Genomic DNA, 21,139 nt, shown 5'->3' with positions numbered 1-21,139 from the left:
TGAATGAAGGCTGATAGCCAGAAACCGGTCCTTGGATGCTTTATTCCGGTCTGGGAAAGACATGGCTTGGTAGTTCGTACTGGACTGTTCCCATGAGGCACAGGGTCAGAGCTGATTTGCATATAGCCAGTGTCTAACCCAGGGTGGTGTGGAGTGCAAAAAAAACGATGGATTTAGGCCCAGATCCTTGTACTGGGGTGAATGTATGACATTGTTCTACATTCTGTCCATCAACTGTGTTTTTTGCAATTTTCACCCCGAGTGGGCTGGGTATACTCAGACGTGAGTCCCAGGCTCTCCACACCACTGGAGTCAAGCTATCCAGGCTGAATGAAGGCTGATAGCCAGAAACCGGTCCTTGGATGCTTTATTCCGGTCTGGGAAAGACATGGCTTGGTAGTTCGGACTGGACTGTTCCCATGAGGCACAGGGTCAGAGCTGATTTGCATATAGCCAGTGTCTAACCCAGGGTGGTGTGGAGTGCAAAAAAACCGATGGATTTAGGCCCAGATCCTTGTACTGGGGTGAATGTATGACATTGTTCTACATTCTGTCCATCAACTGTGTTTTTTGCAATTTTCACCCCGAGTGGGCTGGGTATACTCAGACGTGAGTCCCAGGCTCTCCACACCACTGGAATCAAGCTATCCAGGCTGAATGAAGGCTGATAGCCAGAAACCGGTTCTTGGATGCTTGATTGCGGTCTGGGAAAGACATAGCTTGGTAGTTCGGACTGGACTGTTCCCATGAGGCACAGGGTCAGAGCTGATTTGCATATAGCCAGTGTCTAACCCAGGGTGGTGTGGCGTACAAAAAAACCGATGGATTTAGGCCCAGATCCTTGTACTGGGGTGAATGTATGACATTGTTCTACATTCTGTCCATCAACTGTGTTTTTGCAATTTTCACCCCGAGTGGGCTGGGTATACTCAGACGTGAGTCCCAGGCTCTCCACACCACTGGAGTCAAGCTATCCAGGCTGAATGAAGGCTGATAGCCAGAAACCGGTCCTTGGATGCTTGATTCCGGTCTGGGAAAGACATGGCTTGGTAGTTCGGACTGGACTGTTCCCATGAGGCACAGGGTCAGAGCTGATTTGCATATAGCCAGTGTCTAACCCAGGGTGGTGTGGAGTGCAAAAAAAACGATGGATTTAGGCCCAGATCCTTGTACTGGGGTGAATGTATGACATTGTTCTACATTCTGTCCATCAACTGTGTTTTTTGCAATTTTCACCCGAGTGGGCTGGGTATAATCAGACGTGAGTCCCAGGCTCTCCACACCACTGGAGTCAAGCTATCCAGGCTGAATGAAGGCTGATAGCCAGAAACCGGTCATTGGATGCTTGATTCCGGTCTGGGAAAGACATGGCTTGGTAGTTCGTCTGGACTGTTCCCATGAGGCACAGGGTCAGAGCTGATTTGCATATAGCCAGTGTCTAACCCAGGGTGGTGTGGAGTGCAAAAAAAACGATGGATTTAGGCCCAGTTCTTTGTACTGGGGTGAATGTATGACATTGTTCTACATTCTGTCCATCAACTGTGTTTTTTGCAATTTTCACCCCGAGTGGGCTGGGTATACTCAGACGTGAGCCCCAGGCTCTCCACACCACTGGAGTCCAGCTATCCAGGCTGAATGAAGGCTGATAGCCAGAAACCGGTCCTTGGATGCTTAATTCCGGTCTGGGAAAGACATGGCTTGGTAGTTCGGACTGGACTGTTCCTATGAGGCACAGGGTCAGAGCTGATTTGTATATAGCCAGTGTCTAACCCAGGGTGGTGTGGAGTGCAAAATAAACGATGGATTTAGGCCTAGATCCTTGTACTGGGGCGAATGTATGACATTGTTTTACATTCTGTCCATCAACTGTGTTTTTTGCAATTTTCACCCCGAGTCGGCTGGGTATACTCAGACGTGAGTCCCAGGCTCTCCACACCACTGGAGTCAAGCTATCCAGGCTGAATGAAGGCTGATAGCCAGAAACCGGTCCTTGGATGCTTGATTCCGGTCTGGGAAAGACATGGCTTGGTAGTTCGGACTGGACTGTTCCCATGAGGCACAGGGTCAGAGCTGATTTGCATATAGCCAGTGTCTAACCCAGGGTGGTGTGGAGTGCAAAAAAAACGATGGATTTAGGCCCAGATCCTTGTATTGGGGTGAATGTATGACATTGTTCTACATTCTGTCCATCAACTGTGTTTTTTGCAATTTTTACCACGAGTGGGCTGGGTATACTCAGACCTGAGTCCCAGGCTCTCCACACCACTGGAGTCAAGCTATCCAGGCTGAATGAAGGCTGATAGCCAGAAACCGGTCCTTGGATGCTTGATTCCGGTCTGGGAAAGACATGGCTTGGTAGTTCGGACTGGACTGTTCCCATGAGGCACAGGGTCAGAGCAGATTTGCATATAGCCAGTGTCTAACCCAGGGTGGTGTGGAGTGCAAAAAAACGATGGATTTAGGCCCAGATCCTTGTACTGGGGTGAATGTATGACATTGTTCTACATTCTGTCCATCAACTGTGTTTTTTGCAATTTTCACCCCGAGTGGGCTGGGTATACTCAGACGTGAGTCCCAGGCTCTCCACACCACTGGAGTCAAGCTATCCAGGCTGAATGAAGGCTGATAGCCAGAAACCGGTCCTTGGATGCTTGATTCCGGTCTGGGAAAGACATGGCTTGGTAGTTCGGACTGGACTGTTCCCATGAGGCACAGGGTCAGAGCTGATTTGCATATAGCCAGTGTCTAACCCAGGGTGGTGTGGAGTGCAAAAAAACGATGGATTTAGGCCCAGATCCTTGTACTGGGGTGAATGTATGACATTGTTCTACATTCTGTCCATCAACTGTGTTTTTTGCAATTTTCACCCCGAGTGGGCTGGGTATACTAAGACGTGAGTCCCAGGCTCTCCACACCACTGGAGTCAAGCTATCCAGGCTGAATAAAGGCTGATAGCCAGAAACCGGTCCTTGGATGCTTGATTCCGGTCTGGGAAAAACATGGCTTGGTAGTTCAGACTGGACTGTTCCCATGAGGCACAGGGTCAGAGCTGATTTGCATATAGCCAGTGTCTAACCCAGGGTGGTGTGGAGTACAAAAAAAAATGATGGATTTAGGCCCAGATCCTTGTACTAGGGTGAATGTATGACATTGTTCTACATTCTGTACATCAACTGTGTTTTTGCAATTTTCACCCCGAGTGGGCTGGGTATACTCAGACGTGAGTCCCAGGCTCTCCACACCACTGGAGTCAAGCTATCCAGGCTGAATGAAGGCTGATAGCCAGAAACCGGTCCTTGGATGCTTGATTCTGGTCTGGGAAAGACATGGCTTGGTAGTTCGGACTGGACTGTTCTCATGAGGCACAGGGTCAGAGCTGATTTGCATATAGCCAGTGTCTAACCCAGGGTGGTGTGGAGTGCAAAAAAACCGATGGATTTAGGCCCAGATCCTTGTACTCGGGTGAATGTATGACATTGTTCTACATTCTGTCCATCAACTGTGTTTTTTGCAATTTTCACCCAGAGTGGGCTGGGTATACTCAGACGTGAGTCCCAGGCTCTCCACACCACTGGAGTCAAGCTATCCAGGCTGAATGAAGGCTGATAGCCAGAAACCGGTCCTTGGATGCTTGATTCCGGTCTGGGAAAGACATGGCTTGGTAGTTCGGACTGGACTGTTCCCATGAGGCACAGGGTCAGAGCTGATTTGCATATAGCCAGTGTCTAACCCAGGGTGGTGTGGAGTGCAAAAAACGATGGATTGAGGCTCAGATCCTTGTACTGGGGTGAATGTATGACATTGTTCTACATTCTGTCCATCAACTGTGTTTTTTGCAATTTTCACCCCGAGTGGGCTGGGTATACTCAGACGTGAGTCCCAGGCTCTCCACACCACTGGAGTCAAGCTATCCAGGCTGAATGAAGGCTGATAGCCAGAAACCGGTCCTTGGATGCTTGATTCCGGTCTGGGAAAGACATGGCTTGGTAGTTCGGACTGGACTGTTCCCATGAGGCACAGGGTCAGAGCTGATTTGCATATAGCCAGTGTCTAACCCAGGGTGGTGTGGAGTGCAAAAAAACCGATGGATTTAGACCCAGATCCTTGTACTGGGGTGAATGTATGACATTGTTCTACATTCTGTCCATCAACTGTGTTTTTTGCAATTTTCACCCCGAGTGGGCTGGGTATACTCAGACGTGAGTCCCAGGCTCTCCACACCACTGGAATCAAGCTATCCAGGCTGAATGAAGGCTGATAGCCAGAAACCGGTTCTTGGATGCTTGATTGCGGTCTGGGAAAGACATAGCTTGGTAGTTCGGACTGGACTGTTCCCATGAGGCACAGGGTCAGAGCTGATTTGCATATAGCCAGTGTCTAACCCAGGGTGGTGTGGAGTGCAAAAAAACGATGTATTTAGGCCTAGATCCTTGTACTGGGGTGAATTATTGACAGTGTTCTACATTCTGTCCATCAACTGTGTTTTTTGCAATTTTCACCCCAAGTCGGCAGGGTATACTCAGACGTGAGTCCCAGGCTCTCCACACCACTGGAGTCAAGCTATCCAGGCTGAATGAAGGCTGATAGCCAGAAACCGGTCCTTGGATGCTTGATTCCGGTCTGGGAAAGACATGGCTTGGTAGTTCGGACTGGACTGTTCCCATGAGGCACAGGGTCAGAGCTGATTTGCATATAGCCAGTGTCTAACCCAGGGTGGTGTGGAGTGCAAAAGAACGATGGATTTAGGCCCAGATCCTTGTACTGGGGTGAATGTATGACATTGTTCTACATTCTGTCCATCAACTGTGTTTTTTGCAATTTTCACCCCGAGTGGGCTGGGTATACTCAGACGTGAGTCCCAGGCTCTCCACACCACTAGAGTCAAGCTATCCAGGCTGAATGAAGGCTGATAGCCAGAAACCGGTCCTTGGATGCTTGATTCCGGTCTGGGAAAGACATGGCTTGGTAGTTCGGACTGGACTGTTCCCATGAGGCACAGGGTCAGAGCTGATTTGTAAGCGTGGGCGTAAAATCCGCTCCGTTCGCGGATTTTTCGGATTTTCGGCAAGTTCGCAATTCGCGAACTCTCGCGAATTTGTCGAAAATCCGTGAATCCGCTCGCGGCGGATTTTTTGCTTGGTTGCGGCGCGCAGCGTGGTGCACAGCGTTCACTTTCCGTCATTAAGCGCTTGCCGAGTTGTTTTTCTCGATCATATTTTTCTAGTGCCGCGCCATTTTAGATCTTGCTGCGTGATCCCGCGGGAGTTTGGCGCCCGCGAATACGTAATCGCGGCTTGCCACCTTGCACAGCACACCTCGCGAGAGTTCGCAATTGCGAACACGTAGTTGCGGCGGAAAGGAACAATCTCGCACTCGCGAAATAGAGATTTTGCAATTCTGCACAAGAAAATCACCAGCAAACAGGATAAACCTTCAGAAAATTATGGTTTTTATCAGAATCACTCCTCAGGTTGACATTTGCATGGCCTTTTTTTTGCAAGGAGTCCATTTTTGGGGGGGGGGGGAGGAAGGAAGTGCCCCACAGTCTCCAACTTCCTGTTCCTGTCCAGCAGGCTCCTCCCAGTGCTTTGTCCATCTCCTGGTCACTTTCATTTGGATCTGGAGCTGGAAGGATTACTTTTTGTGGGTGCTGCTGGATATTTGGATTTGAGGCCTTTTTGACTGTCTTTGGATCACTTTTGGATTAGAAATCAACTTTCACAAGTAAGTTTGTTTGGGGCATCACAGTTGCTGCAAGTACAATTTTGGAACTTTTTCAGAACATTAAATAAATTATATTGTGGGTAGCCACAGTATCCAGTAGGACCAGGGTTGGTTAGGGGTGCATGATACAACTGTTTTGTTGAATTTAAACACCATTGAGGCCATGGATGGGCTGGGATTGTGCTGATTTTTGTCATTTTTTTGGGCCTGCTGGTGTGGCCCTTTGCCCAGGGGTGGTGAGTGTTGCATGGGCCTAGTCTTTCTGTGGGGTGTCTTCTTGAATTTAAACATCATTGAGGCCATGGATGGGCTGGGATTGTGCTGATTTTATTGTTTTTTGTCGTTTTTTTGGGGCTGCTGGTGTGGCCTTTTGCCCAGGGGTGGTGGTGCATGGACTGAGTGTGCCTGTGGTGTGGTCTCACTCCCTTTAATGTAAACATCATGGATGGCATTGGATTGTGGTGATTTCTGGCTGGTTTTCTGTTTTTTGGGGGTGTACTGTTGATGTGGACTGGCCATGTGGGTGGTGGTGGTGGCCATCTTGAGTGCTGGCTGGTACAGGCAACATGTGCTTGGGGTGTAAGGGGCCATTTTGAAGAGAGGCAGTGTCTGAGGCCTGCACTTATTTTGCCTACTTTTCATCCATTATGCCCAGGGGTAGTGAGTGTTGCATGGGCCTAGTCTTTCTGTGGGGTGTCTTCTTGAATTTAAACATCATTGAGGCCATGGATGGGCTGGGATTGTGCTGATTTTATTGTTTTTTGTAGTTTTTTTGGGGCTGCTGGTGTGCCCTTTTGCCCAGAGGTGGTGGTGCATGGACTGAGTGTGCCTGTGGTGTGGTCTCACTCCCTTTAATGTAAACATCATGGATGGCATTGGATTGTGGTGATTTCTGGCTGGTTTTCTGTTTTTTGGGGGTGTACTGTTGATGTGGACTGGCCATGTGGGTGGTGGTGGTGGCCATCTTGAGTGCTGGCTGGTACAGGCAACATGTGCTTGGGGTGTAAGGGGCCATTTTGAAGAGAGGCAGTGTCTGAGGCCTGCACTTATTTTGCCTACTTTTCATCCATTATGCCCAGGGGTAGTGAGTGTTGCATGGGCCTAGTCTTTCTGTGGGGTGTCTTCTTGAATTTAAACATCATTGAGGCCATGGATGGGCTGGGATTGTGCTGATTTTATTGTTTTTTGTCGTTTTTTTGGGGCTGCTGGTGTGGCCTTTTGCCCAGGGGTGGTGGTGCATGGACTGAGTGTGCCTGTGGTGTGGTCTCACTCCCTTTAATGTAAACATCATGGATGGCATTGGATTGTGGTGATTTCTGGCTGGTTTTCTGTTTTTTGGGGGTGTACTGTTGATGTGGACTGGCCATGTGGGTGGTGGTGGTGGCCATCTTGAGTGCTGGCTGGTACAGGCAACATGTGCTTGGGGTGTAAGGGGCCATTTTGAAGAGAGGCAGTGTCTGAGGCCTGCACTTATTTTGCCTACTTTTCATCCATTATGCCCAGGGGTAGTGAGTGTTGCATGGGCCTAGTGTTTCTGAGGGGTGTCTTCTTGAATTTAAACACCATTGAGGCCATGGATGGGCTGGGATTGTGCTGATTTTATTGTTTTTTGTCGTTTTTTTGGGGCTGCTGGTGGGGCCCTTTTCCCAGGGGTAGTGGTGCATGGACTGAGTGTGCATGTAGTGTGGTCTCACTCTCTTTAATGTAAACATCCTGGATGGCATTGGATTGTGGTGATTTTTGGCTGTTTTTCTGTTTTTTTGGGGTGTACTGTTGATGTGGACTGGCTTGGGGTGTAAGGGGCCATTTTGAAGAGAGGCAGTGTCTGAGGCCTGCACTTATTTTGCCTACTTTTCATCCATTATGCCCAGGGGTAGTGAGTGTTGCATACTTGCATGGCCCTAGTCTTTCTGTGGGGTGTCTTCAATGTAAACATCATGGATGGCATGGGATTGTGGTGATTTCTGGCTGGTTTTCTGTTTTTTGGGGGTGTACTGTTGATGTGGACTGGCCATGTGGGTGGTGGTGGTGGCCATCTTGAGTGCTGGCTGGTACAGGCAACATGTGCTTGGGGTGTAAGGGGCCATTTTGAAGAGAGGCAGTGTCTGAGGCCTGCACTTATTTTGCCTACTTTTCATCCATTATGCCCAGGGGTAGTGAGTGTTGCATGGGCCTAGTGTTTCTGAGGGGTGTCTTCTTGAATTTAAACACCATTGAGGCCATGGATGGGCTGGGATTGTGCTGATTTTATTGTTTTTTGTCGTTTTTTTGGGGCTGCTGGTGGGGCCTTTTGCCCAGGGTTAGTGGTGCATGGACTGAGTGTGCATGTAGTGTGGTCTCACTCTCTTTAATGTAAACATCCTGGATGGCATTGGATTGTGGTGATTTTTGGCTGTTTTTCTGTTTTTTTGGGGTGTACTGTTGATGTGGACTGGCTTGGGGTGTAAGGGGCCATTTTGAAGAGAGGCAGTGTCTGAGGCCTGCACTTATTTTGCCTACTTTTCATCCATTATGCCCAGGGGTAGTGAGTGTTGCATGGGCCTAGTGTTTCTGAGGGGTGTCTTCTTGAATTTAAACACCATTGAGGCCATGGATGGGCTGGGATTGTGCTGATTTTATTGTTTTTTGTCGTTTTTTTGGGGCTGCTGGTGGGGCCCTTTTCCCAGGGGTAGTGGTGCATGGACTGAGTGTGCATGTAGTGTGGTCTCACTCTCTTTAATGTAAACATCCTGGATGGCATTGGATTGTGGTGATTTTTGGCTGTTTTTCTGTTTTTTTGGGGTGTACTGTTGATGTGGACTGGCTTGGGGTGTAAGGGGCCATTTTGAAGAGAGGCAGTGTCTGAGGCCTGCACTTATTTTGCCTACTTTTCATCCATTATGCCCAGGGGTAGTGAGTGTTGCATACTTGCATGGCCCTAGTCTTTCTGTGGGGTGTCTTCAATGTAAACATCATGGATGGCATGGGATTGTGGTGATTTCTGGCTGGTTTTCTGTTTTTTGGGGGTGTACTGTTGATGTGGACTGGCCATGTGGGTGGTGGTGGTGGCCATCTTGAGTGCTGGCTGGTACAGGCAACATGTGCTTGGGGTGTAAGGGGCCATTTTGAAGAGAGGCAGTGTCTGAGGCCTGCACTTATTTTGCCTACTTTTCATCCATTATGCCCAGGGGTAGTGAGTGTTGCATGGGCCTAGTGTTTCTGAGGGGTGTCTTCTTGAATTTAAACACCATTGAGGCCATGGATGGGCTGGGATTGTGCTGATTTTATTGTTTTTTGTCGTTTTTTTGGGGCTGCTGGTGGGGCCTTTTGCCCAGGGTTAGTGGTGCATGGACTGAGTGTGCATGTAGTGTGGTCTCACTCTCTTTAATGTAAACATCCTGGATGGCATTGGATTGTGGTGATTTTTGGCTGTTTTTCTGTTTTTTTGGGGTGTACTGTTGATGTGGACTGGCTTGGGGTGTAAGGGGCCATTTTGAAGAGAGGCAGTGTCTGAGGCCTGCACTTATTTTGCCTACTTTTCATCCATTATGCCCAGGGGTAGTGAGTGTTGCATACTTGCATGGCCCTAGTCTTTCTGTGGGGTGTCTTCAATGTAAACATCATGGATGGCATGGGATTGTGCTGATTTTTCTGTGTTTTGTCGATTTTTTGGGGTGTATAACTGAACTGATGTTCCTCTGTCTTCCATTGCTTTTAGGTGCACAAGACTCAAGAGAACCACCAGTGCCAGGAAGAAGTCCTACAGCGGTGTGTGTGTGCATGTTGGACAGGCCACATGAAGGGCTCGCTCCCTCCCCGCAGGACAGGGCCCGGGCCACCGTCAGCACCATTGCCCGGCCCAGCCGCCATCTTGGACACGGCACCACGCGGCCGCGCGGCCTCAGCCCGACCCCAACCCTGGGCCTGGCCAGGCCCCGACATCCCGGCACCACCCTCCACCCAGGAGGTGAACGGCCCACTTGGCAGGTCAATGGGAGTACGAAGTGTCGATGGCTCTCCCCCGCCAGGTGCCGAGCACCCCCAGCCTCCTTGGGCGCTGGCTCCGCCCCCCTGCTGGGTGTCTGGACTCCCTCATCCCAGACCTCCCGACCTCCAAGAGCGAGGGTCCGGACATCAAAGGGCGCCAGACCTATAACTGAGGCAGCCCCAGGACAGGAAGGCAGTTGTATCCTGGAGTCGAGAGACACCGCGACGAACTCATCCTTGACGGACTGTTGGCGCTGCCACAGCCCTGCCTTGTGAACTATTGTCCTGCCTGCTGGCGCTGCCGCGGCCCTCTGTAACCTTCATCCTCGTGGGACCCGCTGGCGCTGCCGCGGCCCGTTGCAACCTGCATTCTCGTGGGACCTGCTGGCGCTGCCGCGGCCCGTTGTAACCTTCATCCTCGTTGGGACCTGCTGGCGCTGCCGTGGCCCGTTGCAACCTGCATCCTCGTGGGACCTGCTGGCGCTGCCGCGGCCCGTTGTAACCTTCATCCTCGTTGGGACCTGCTGGCGCTGCCGCGGCCCGTTGCAACCTGCCTTCTCGTGGGACCTGCTGGCGCTGCCGCGGCCCGTTGTAACCTTCATCCTCGTTGGGACCTGCTGGCGCTGCCGCGGCCCGTTGCCACCTACGACCTCTTCGGGACCTGCCGGCGCTGCCGCGGTCTGACCCATCTGAACACCGAGCTCGAGGATTGTGAGCTATCACCGTTACACACCCGTACCCGTGGGTACCAAGACTGTCCCGCTACCCCCTTCCCTTACTAGAGACTAGAATTGAGAGGATCATCGTGTCCTGATCGCCTTGTATCGTGCCCCACTACTACCCGAAGTGCCTATAAAAGGTGTTACCCTAATCTTTGTGTGGTGTCCATCTGTGGGGGGGAAGTTACCTGTCTGTGCGATCACTGTGCTCGGCCGACCCTACAGGTCTCCGTCTAACAGTGCAGCATAACGTCACGCGACGTCACGTCTGGACACAGACAACTCTGCAACTCGTGCAACTGCTGCCTGCTGTTCTGACCTGCTCTGAAGAAGATGGCCCCAAAAAAAGTTACCCGTAGCTCCTCTAGCAAGAAAGGTGCCAGTAAGGAGCAGAAGAAGCAAGTTACCAAGGAGACTGGTGTGCCGCCCGCCCCTTTTTTTGGGAGTAAAAAAAAAAGTATGCCTGCAGCAGCAGCGGGATCTGCTGGGACCAAGCTGGCAGCAGCACCCCCGCTCCATTGGGCTCAGTGCCACCACCACCACCACGCCAACTTAAGTCCAAGCCCTTGAGTGCTGCAGAGGCAGCCAATCTACTTGTTCAATCACCATTGACCAGTGATGTTGGCTCATCGCAAGAAAGCAGCAGCAATGTCCCTCAATCAACACAGGTTGTTGTAGCTCATCTGACGAGTGTTGAACAACCACAGCCGCAACAACAATCACATGTGCAAGTACAAGCCCAAGTACATGTGGAAGGAGAGGCAGCGCAAGGAGATGCGCAAGCAGAGGTGCATGGAGGGTCACAAGTGCCCACAATAGTTGTTCCTCCCGAAGTAGGGGCACATCAGGAAATCTACAATCAAGGCGAGGTATCATTTGAGGAAGCCACTCCTCCTGATGATCATTCATTGTCTTCCACACCCCTAGCAAGGAAGAGATCAAGGGTGGTGTCTACATCTTCTTCAAGCACACCTCCTTCTGATGATATGGATCAAACTTGGGAACCAGCACCACTGCCGTCTGACAGTGAGGCACACCATGATCTGACAAAGGTAGTTAAGCGTAAAAGGAAGCTCGTCCAAAGTCTCAGAGTTATGGAGTGTGATGAGGCTCAACAAGAAGTGGCGGATACTGCTGCTGATGAAGACTCTGACAACGACGACCCAGTCATCATAAAGGTCACTGCAGCCCCAGCGGGCATGCAGCAAACAGACATTTTGACCCTAGCCCGAAGAGCTGCTGAGCGTGATGATGATGATGTTGTCGATGAGGAGGCAGTGGAAACACCACAATCATTGGAGTTAAGTAGTACACCAACTCGTCCCGCTTCCATATTTCTTTCTGGCAAGAAGGGACCTCCATCCACCTCGACCTTAATTAGTGGCGGTGAAAGTGCACAACGTACAAAAGTTGGGCAATCCAGATCCTCCACTTCAACTGGCATTAGCTTCATGACCACCACCACCAGTATCGCCGCCTCCTCCAGGCCCCACAGACACTTCAAGTCCCCAGTTTGGGACTTCTTTACTGTTTGTCAAAAAAATCCAAAGTTTGCCATTTGTACCCTTTGTAAGCTTGCAGTTAGTCGTGGTAAGTCAGGTACCAACTATGGTACCGGAGGCCAGAGAGGTCATCTTAGGAGACAGCACACTGTCCAATGGTTTGCGCACCTAGATGCGATCAAGGAAGCCCGAATTCAAGAAAACGTTGATGTTGCATCTGAGGAGGAAGAAGACGTGTCAAACACTTCCCTTACACCCAGTACCCCTGTCAGCAGCACACCCAATGTGAGGCACACTAAGAGTGTTGGAGCGAGTGAGACACCAACGCACAAAAGTTCACCAGCGAGCAAAATTGGGTCAACGAAGTCATTATCAGCCCGTAAATGCTTGGTCCAGGTGTGGAAAAGTAAATTTTACCATGTCATATGTGCCTACGTGTTCCCCATGTTATGTCATATGTGCATGATCGATATGCATGTATCCCCTTTTCTGATCGATTAAAGCCGCAATTACAGTTGTGTCCAACTCTAGTATGCCAGTTTCCAGTTTTCGTGAATATAACGAATATCAGGCCTATGTAAAGCTACGTTGCCACGTTTTACAGTGTGCACGTTAATTCATTGAATTGTCCCCGTTTCTAGGCCTCAAAAGGGCCCGGACTCAGATTCAGCTCCTGTCTCCTGAACCCTCTCCGAGGAGCGATACAGCCCCCACCTGTATCCCTGACCCTTCACTTACTTCATGCCTCGCAGTGCCCGGCCCGGCCTAGCTCTGCCTCCCAGTCTGCCAAGAGTATGTTATGTTTCTAGTTATCAGTCCAGCCCTCCTTCTCTGCATTCCTAAGCTACTGAATCACATCAATAGTTTCCGTCATGGTCTAGCCTTTATGTCTCCATGTAAGAGAAATACTGTATTCATATTCATAGAATATTCCTCGCACATGCAATACATTTAGAATAATGCATGCACCAGTCTTAGTGTCTGTTAGCCTTTACCCTGATAACTTTTGGATTCTATCAACATGTACTCTAAACACCAGATACTAGATATGCCTGGGTACATGTCGCTCTGACCCTCCAGACTTTAGTCTCCTCTTCTAGTGCAGAAGTCATAGCCCCCCAGTTCTCCCTGGTAACACGTCATTGCCAGTTTGCGCGCACCACTAGGTTAGAGGTCCCAGCTGCTCAGGTAGCCCCCTCCATGTTTCCGCCCCTTTTTATGACATTTTCTGTTACGTTTGCATCACATGTCTATGTATACGCCCTGTACACACCTCTTGTTACACCCACTTTATGCCTTATCTTTCGCGACTGCTACAAACTCTGCCTACTGCTACGCCTACTGTATTGAATGCAATGTAATTGTTTTTAGTATATATATTAATGCACTGTTATTAAAACCCAGCCAATTCCCAGATCCTGCCCCCGGCAGCTGCCATCCTATTCCCATGCAGGCTGTCCTGTTCCTGTCCTTTTATGCCTGATTAAAGCCTGTATACTTCAGCTACCTCGAATCTTGACTCTTATTTATTGAGCTATCTGTTATTAGAGTATCCTGAAAAATAGAACCGGTAATTAATTATTTATTTACCACATAATGGCGCCCGAATAGGGACTTGCCCTTTCCATACGCGCCGGAGAAGCCACGCAGGCCCCCTGATCCTCTGCAGCCGTGACGGAACCATACCGGCCACGTGCAGATATTTCTGCTTCAAGTATCCCTCAGGCCCACGGAGGAGACGGAGGTTGCGGTCCAGCGTCCAGACGAGGCGGTGGAGGAACGCGGCGAGTCCCGACCAGAGCCCAAGCCGAGAGTCCAAGGTCCGAGGTATCCGGAGGCCCACCTGTAACTGAAGTCCGAAGTTCGTCCGTCCGTCGTCGTAGCAGTCCAGTCCAGTCCGAGGCCTTCCGTTCTTGCTGCCCGGTGAGTACCATTGCTGGGGTAGTATCTAGACAGGGTCAATTAATTTGTCTCTGGTCCGTGGGTTTGGGTACACAGATCCAACACGAAGTGTCCACCTAGGTGGATGCGGGTCCTGACGTGTCTCTTTATGAGACCGGTAAGTTTCGTACTGTTTTAGCAGTGCATCTAGTCATTCCAGTAAGTTCTGTTCTGTTCTCGAGAAATTCATGTGTTTCTGTTTTCAGTATTCCAGGTAATAGTCTGTCCGAACTGTTATTTTTAATGTTATTTCATGTGTTTTCAATGTTGTGGTATGAGTGATGTGTTTTCAAGTTATTATCGTGTTTATCGTGTATTGTATTTGTGTCCAGATTCCAGTCTAAGTCATGCCTCTGTTCTCGAAGTTACGTCAGTTAAAAACCAGAAAAGGTCTGCTCGAAGAAGCAGTTCCTGTCCCGCCTAGGGTCAGTCCAGGTCATTTTATGTATCATAAACATGGCATAAGTGCCATATTATATCTAGATTTATGGGTCGAGTATACTAAAGATCTAGAAGAGAAATATAGATGGCCTGTATCAGGTACATGGGATGCCGAGTGCATCATGCGAGTAGAAGAAGCATTATGGAAAAAGAAATCCAGACAGTCCCAGAAAGATGCCATCGAGTTATGGCGCAAAGAATCTCATAAAAGAACCGAAAAAGAAATCAGAAAGTCAGAATTAAGTAGGGAATCCTCAGAAAGAGCCCAAGAAAGGGAATTAATCGAAATAGGTGAACGAGTTAAAGCCGAACAGTCAGATAGACAGAGAAATGCCCTTATTAAGGGTATGTATCCTCTTCTTGCCGAGGGCTTGCCAAAAGCAACCCCGGAAGCACCATGTAATTTTCCGCCGCCATTAGTTCCGATTAAGCTACGTCACAAACCGACCGCAGCTGATATTTTTCTCTCGTCCTATTTGGACGACACAGTCCCAGAATATGCAAATCCTGCTCCGCCAGCTCCTGTAAATAATGTAATTCCTGTTCCTCCAGCCACCGGGGCACCTGTCACAGTACCTGTTACGGTACCCCCGGTCCAGCCCATAGTACAAGTTCCCGCTACATCGGTCACTCTGCCAGCACGAAGAGTATCAGTCGACGATTCTAGTATAGGGGCCGCGGGGGGAGGTCTTCCTGGTACCCCGCCGCCACACAAACGTGTAACGTTAGTCGAGTTACATGAACGTGCGTTACAGCGTACGCCCAAATATCAGTCCGTTGCAGATATCAGACGAGCTCTCACCGAATGCCGTTATGATCCAGTCCCAGGCGATGATAATATGGTTATATATTCATTGCGTGTAAGACGGGTGACCGAGTATTTGGACACCCTACCGAATATGAAAGAAGATCTAGACAGAATATATCGTTTCATCCGTACAGGAGACGATCCAGAAAGTATTGGCGAAATCATGTCTCTAAGGAAAGCTGAGACCCAGCTCATGCTACTAAAATTTCTAATCAATTGTTTAGTAAGGGAACAAGATTGTCCGACTAAAGATCCGATCGAAATGAGAATTCTGACAAGGTGGAGTGATAATATAGCCGAGGGAAGACACAAGACACTCAGTAGTATAGAGAGTATGTACAAGAAAATTCGTAAGGAAATAAAAAGGTTACACGAGAAACGCAAAGCAGCACAAGTAAGCGAGAAAGAAGACAACACTGATACTGAAGAGGTAGAAGACGAGAATACCGCCAGAATAGCGTATGTAGGTAAAACTAGACTTCCCGACCGACATTCACGCCTAGAACACAAGAAAGTTTTTCCTCCTCCAGCAGCAGAACAAGGTTCTCTAGAACAAGTATTTCAAGCTACCGATCACATTCTGAAATCACAAATCGGTTATAGTGAACTTAGTACCATGCATGAACAAGAACTAGCCCGATCAGCAGTCCGATGGACTACTGATTCTACCACTTTTCCAGATGAAATAGTGGCACAAATGTTTCTGAAACTGCCCCCAGCCGAGCAGCGACTGGTGGGTATGTATATGATCCAGTACCTCATTACACTGTATGAGGGTCAACATTCTGATCCAGGTCCGTTACATGATGTTCTGAACGAGTTACTCCAGTATAGATGGAAAGGTTTAGGTACCGATTTAATTAGTGTCATTCTAGAACAGCGCCACAAATATAGAACGTTTCTGAATCCGCATTTTGTTCACGTCTCACCTCCAGAAAGTAAACCATTTTACATAGATAGACAGCATCCGTTACGAGAAGTACATCCAGTTAGGACAGCGGGTGGTGAAATGCAACGAGTATTTGTTTACACCCCTATCACAAAGATGGAACTCTTAGAGATGAAGAAATTAATTCCTTGTCACGACAAAGATCCAGCAGGGTTCCATCGAGAATTAAAAGACATGCTCCGTATGGGAGAATACACGTATCCAGATGTCATTAAAATGCTAAAGGTCCTGTTGCCCGCAGGGGTATATGAAAAACTCAAGGAAAAAGAATGGGAGGTGGGAGAGAAAAAGATTGATTGGACAGCTCTAGAAGCTGAAGATAAAATACGAGTACCAGGTACCGGTCTTGGGGACAAATGTAAAGAATTGCCCGAGTTATTGATTCAAGTTTTGCCAAGGTTACTAGCTACGAAAAAGGAAGATTGGGATGCAATTTCAGCATGTAAACAGAAACAGGATGAAGACACTAGTGATTTCTATTCTAGATTTGAAAAATGTTTTATAATTAACAGTGGTTTGAAGACAGGTAGCGAGTCATACCCTCATCTTTTTGTTACTAAACTAGTCGAGAATTCAAGTCCACAAGTTAAAAATCGAGTTTTGAAAGTCGAAAGTACCTGGCAAGCTAGTACCCCGTCTCAAATGCTTCAAATGCTCCAGTATCACCAGAATAGAATCAGGGAAGAGCAAGAACACGAAAGGAGACGTATGAAAGACACGAAAATGAAAGTACTAGTTGCACAATCTGTTCCACAAGACAGTCAGAAGAGGGGTCCGAATCAAGCCAGTCATCCTGCAGCTCCCGTTAAAGGGACATGCAATTATTGTAAACAGCCAGGTCATTTTATAAACGAGTGTGCAGTTCTGAAACACAACATAGCTACGGGTAAAACTAAAGAAAGACCACGTCCGCCTAGACAAGAACAAGTTTCACAGACTTCTCAGTCACCACAGAATACACAACAGACAGTTCCAGCACCGCAGCCTATCGCTGCAACACAGCATGTTACACAGCAGATGTACCAGTATGCCCAGACAGAGTATCCAGAGTATCAACAGTATTCATGAAACAGCCTAGAGAGGGAGGTAGGCTTGCCTCTCATCGAGATACCTGTAGATCAAGAGGGTCCCTATGTACACAGTCAAGTATTAGGGAAAGACAGAAAGTTTCTGATTGATACAGGGGCAAGTAGGACTACTATCAGTCATGACGAGGTTCCAGGGGCTCCGCTCTCAGGCTCTAGAAATGTTTCACTTGGATTTTCAGGAAAGCCTATTGTGAACGAGATTTCAAAACCAGTTTCTCTAGAAGTTGGTCCATTGTCCCGAACTACTGATTTATTACTTACGAAATCATGTCCAGAAAATTTGTTAGGCATTAAGACATTGAAAGAATTAGGGGCAGTTATTTGCTGTTCCCCAGAAGGAATCCGATTGTTTTTAAGAGACTTTAAAGGTCACTATGTATTACGTGATTTTGATCCAAGATTGTCAAATGTACCGCAGCATTTATGGGCGCAAGGTCCAACTGATGTAGGTTTTATGCAAATTACACCTCATCGTGTGACTCTCAAGCAAGGCATAGTCTTGCCACGAATCAGACAGTACAGATTGCCACCTGAGGCTGTAGCAGCCTTATCCAAAATTATTGACGAGCTCATTGCTCAAGGAGTGGTTGTAGAAACTGACTCCAATGTATGTAATTCTCCTATCATTCCAGTCATGAAACGTACTGATCCAAATGCACCTCCAGTATATCGATTAGTGATTGACCTTCGAGAGCTTAATAGATGTATCATACCCCAGTATCCAGTAGTCCCGGATATTTCATCCCTATTGACAGCCATTGATTCTGAAGCTACATTTTTCACTGTCATAGACCTCAAGAATGCATTTTTCAGTGTCCCCATTCATCCAGACAGCCAGTACCTTTTCGGTTTTTGTTTAAATGGAAGGAGCTATAAATTCACACGAGCTCCTCAAGGTTTCACAGAAAGTCCTAGTATTTACAGTCAAGCACTTAAGAGACAACTAGACAATATTCACATGCCAACTGACACTGCCCTGCTCCAGTATGTCGATGATCTACTGATTACAGCCCGTTCTGAGCGTGACTGCGAGCGTGCGTCACTTACGGTTCTGTATTTCCTGGCCGAGCAGGGGCACAAGGTGTCCCCTTCGAAGCTTCAGTTCTGTGTCCAGCAAGTGATCTACTTAGGCCACTTACTGTCCAAGTGGGGTAGGCAGTTGACACCAGACCGTATCCAGTTGATAGCGAGTCTTCCACAGCCCAAGACACAGAAGGAGGTACGTGCTTTTATTGGCCTCACTTCTTACTGCAGACAATGGATTCCTCAGTATGCATTTCTAGCCAAGCCACTGATACAGTTAACGACGCAGGAGGCAGCCATATCGACTGTCCTCCCTTGGACCCAGGAACATACACTTGTTTTTAATGAATTAAAGAAAGCCTTATGCCAAGCACCTGTTCTAGCTACACCGAACTACAGTAAGCCTTTTACACTTTTTGTCACAGAACGTGATGGTACTGCATTATCTGTTCTCACACAAGATCAAGCCAGACAGTACAAGCCCTGTGCTTATTTTTCGAGCACACTAGATCCAGTAGCCCAGGCTCTGCCTGCGTGCCTCAAGTCAGTTGCAGCTACAGCTCTAGCTATCAGACAAAGTGATTCCATAGTATTAGGACACTCCCTGACAGTACAAGTTCCACATTCCGTGGAAGTTCTTTTAAACCGAACACAGACTCAGCACTTGACAATTGCACGTTTAACAGGTTATGAACTGACACTGTTCCAGCCACACATAGAAATCAGACGCTGCAACATTCTAAATCCAGCTACACTGTTACCGTCAGTTACTTCAAATCCTGCCACACATAACTGTGTGGAAGTCATTAACACTATGACTAAGCCAAGACAAGACCTGACAGACATTGCATTACCTAATCCCGACCTTACACTTTATGTGGATGGTTCATGTATGAGAACTAGTACAGGAGAACTAGTAGCCGCGTATGCAGTGACTACTGACACCGAAGTTATTGAAACACACCGTATTGACACCCTGTCTGCTCAAGCAGCAGAGCTAGTTGCTCTGACCCAAGCCTGCATACGTGCCAAGGACCTGAAAGTAAACATATATACAGATTCACGTTACGCATTCAGAGTTGTACACGATTTCGGGGTGCTCTGGCAGGAGAGAGGTTTCATGACTTCTCATGGAACCAAGATTCAGCATGGTCTCCTCATTCAAGCTCTGTTAGATGTAATACATTTACCGACAGCTATCGCTATCATGAAGTACAAGGCACATACGAAAGTTACTGACATTATTTCCCAAGGTAACGATCTAGCAGATCGAACAGCCAAGCTTACAGCTCAGACACCAGACATTCCAGTTAACAAGACACAGACATCCACTCCAGAACAGACTACCTGTATGACAGTTAAGGACCCTACACAAGATGTCATAGACATACAGTTACATGCTACTCCTGAAGAAATCAAGAAATGGTCCGAACAAGGAGGGGTCCAGACAGATCAGGGATGGGTGACGAAGGGAAAAGCCACATGGTTTCTCCCCGACTCTATGGTCCAAGTCATTATTAATACCGCACATAGTCCAGCACACCTAGGAGAAAAAGCCATGTTAGACAGTATACAGAACCTTTGGTTCAACAAGCACTTACGAGCTGCAGCCAAGCAGAAAGTCCGTACTTGTATGATATGTTGCCAGTTCAATCCAGGTAAAAGTGTCCCGGTGGAACAAGGTGGATTCCAACCCCCTGACCACCCTTTTGAAGTCCTCCAGATGGATTATATTCAGATGGAGCGATGTCGAGGTTTCAAGTATGTCCTTGTAGTTGTATGCGCTTTGTCCGGGTGGACAGAGGCATGTCCGGTTCCAGATTGCACCGCTGCGGCCACTGCCGGGCAGTTGGTTCGTGGGTTCTCTCCCCGGGGTCGTGTGTTCTGGTGGCGGCCGGCCATTCTCATCCGAGTTGGTGAGACGTGTTTCCCTTCTGTTGGGGTGCCAGTGGGGGTTCCATTGTGTGCGCCGTCCTGGGGCGGCCGGTCTCGTGGAGAGACATGGTCGGGCCCTGGGAATCCGTATTGCCGGGATGTGTGGAGGGGGGGTGTGGACTGGCTGGTGGCCCTGCCAGTTGCTCTATTCTACATGCGGATGGTCGCACATTCCAGATCAGGTCTGTCCCCGTACGAGGTCGTATTCGGCCGCCCCCCAAACATGTGGGGTACACCTAGACCCCGCAGTATTACAGATGTTTCCAGTAATATGCTGACAGATTACCTAGCTTCCTTGATGTCTGCCCTACACTCTTGTCGTTCACAGGTTGCCGCCGCATTTCCAGACAACACCGAGGTGAAACCGCATGAGGTCATTCCAGGCGACCTCGTATTGGTCAGGAACTTTGATCGTTCAAGTCCGCTGGAGCCCCGTTGGAAGGAGCCTCGGATGGTATTACTTACAACAAGGACTGCCGTGAAATTGGAGGGCAGGAAGGGATGGGTTCACCTGTCCCATGTCAAAAAATTCCATGGACTTCGTGAAAAATCTTTTGCAAAGGACTGTTCCATTTCTAAAGACTGCCTGAAACCAGAACTTAAATCTGAATTAAAAGTTCCTCTGTTAGAGAAAACTCCGCAGCAGGAGTATAAGTTAAAACTCCGGTCTAGTAAAATAAGTCAGCCAGTTTAATTGTCTTAGTCCCTCTCGGGTGAAACGGTTAGACAGGTATCTGACATGTATGAGATAGACCCCCATAGTGAGAGAGTTAGTCAAAACTCTATCCGATGTATCGTCATTTTAAGTTTCTTATTGTTTCTAAGTTTGATGGTTACCTGCACAAGTTATGCATTACATTTATGTTTTCCAAGTTCACATGTAAATAAGTTTTCTAATGCTACAGTAGAGCACACATTCAGTGATCTGCCTCCTCACGAGTTATCCTATCGTCTTGCTATGCGCAATAACACCTTTATAAGAATGTTACACTATTCACACCAGACCAGCAATGCCACTAATTGTTGGGTGTGTGGTCGACTCT

Source organism: Lissotriton helveticus, chromosome 6, assembly GCF_964261635.1.
Source record: "Lissotriton helveticus chromosome 6, aLisHel1.1, whole genome shotgun sequence".
Taxonomy (NCBI): Eukaryota; Metazoa; Chordata; class Amphibia; order Caudata; family Salamandridae; genus Lissotriton; species Lissotriton helveticus.
Note: the sequence above shows the minus strand (reverse complement) of the source record.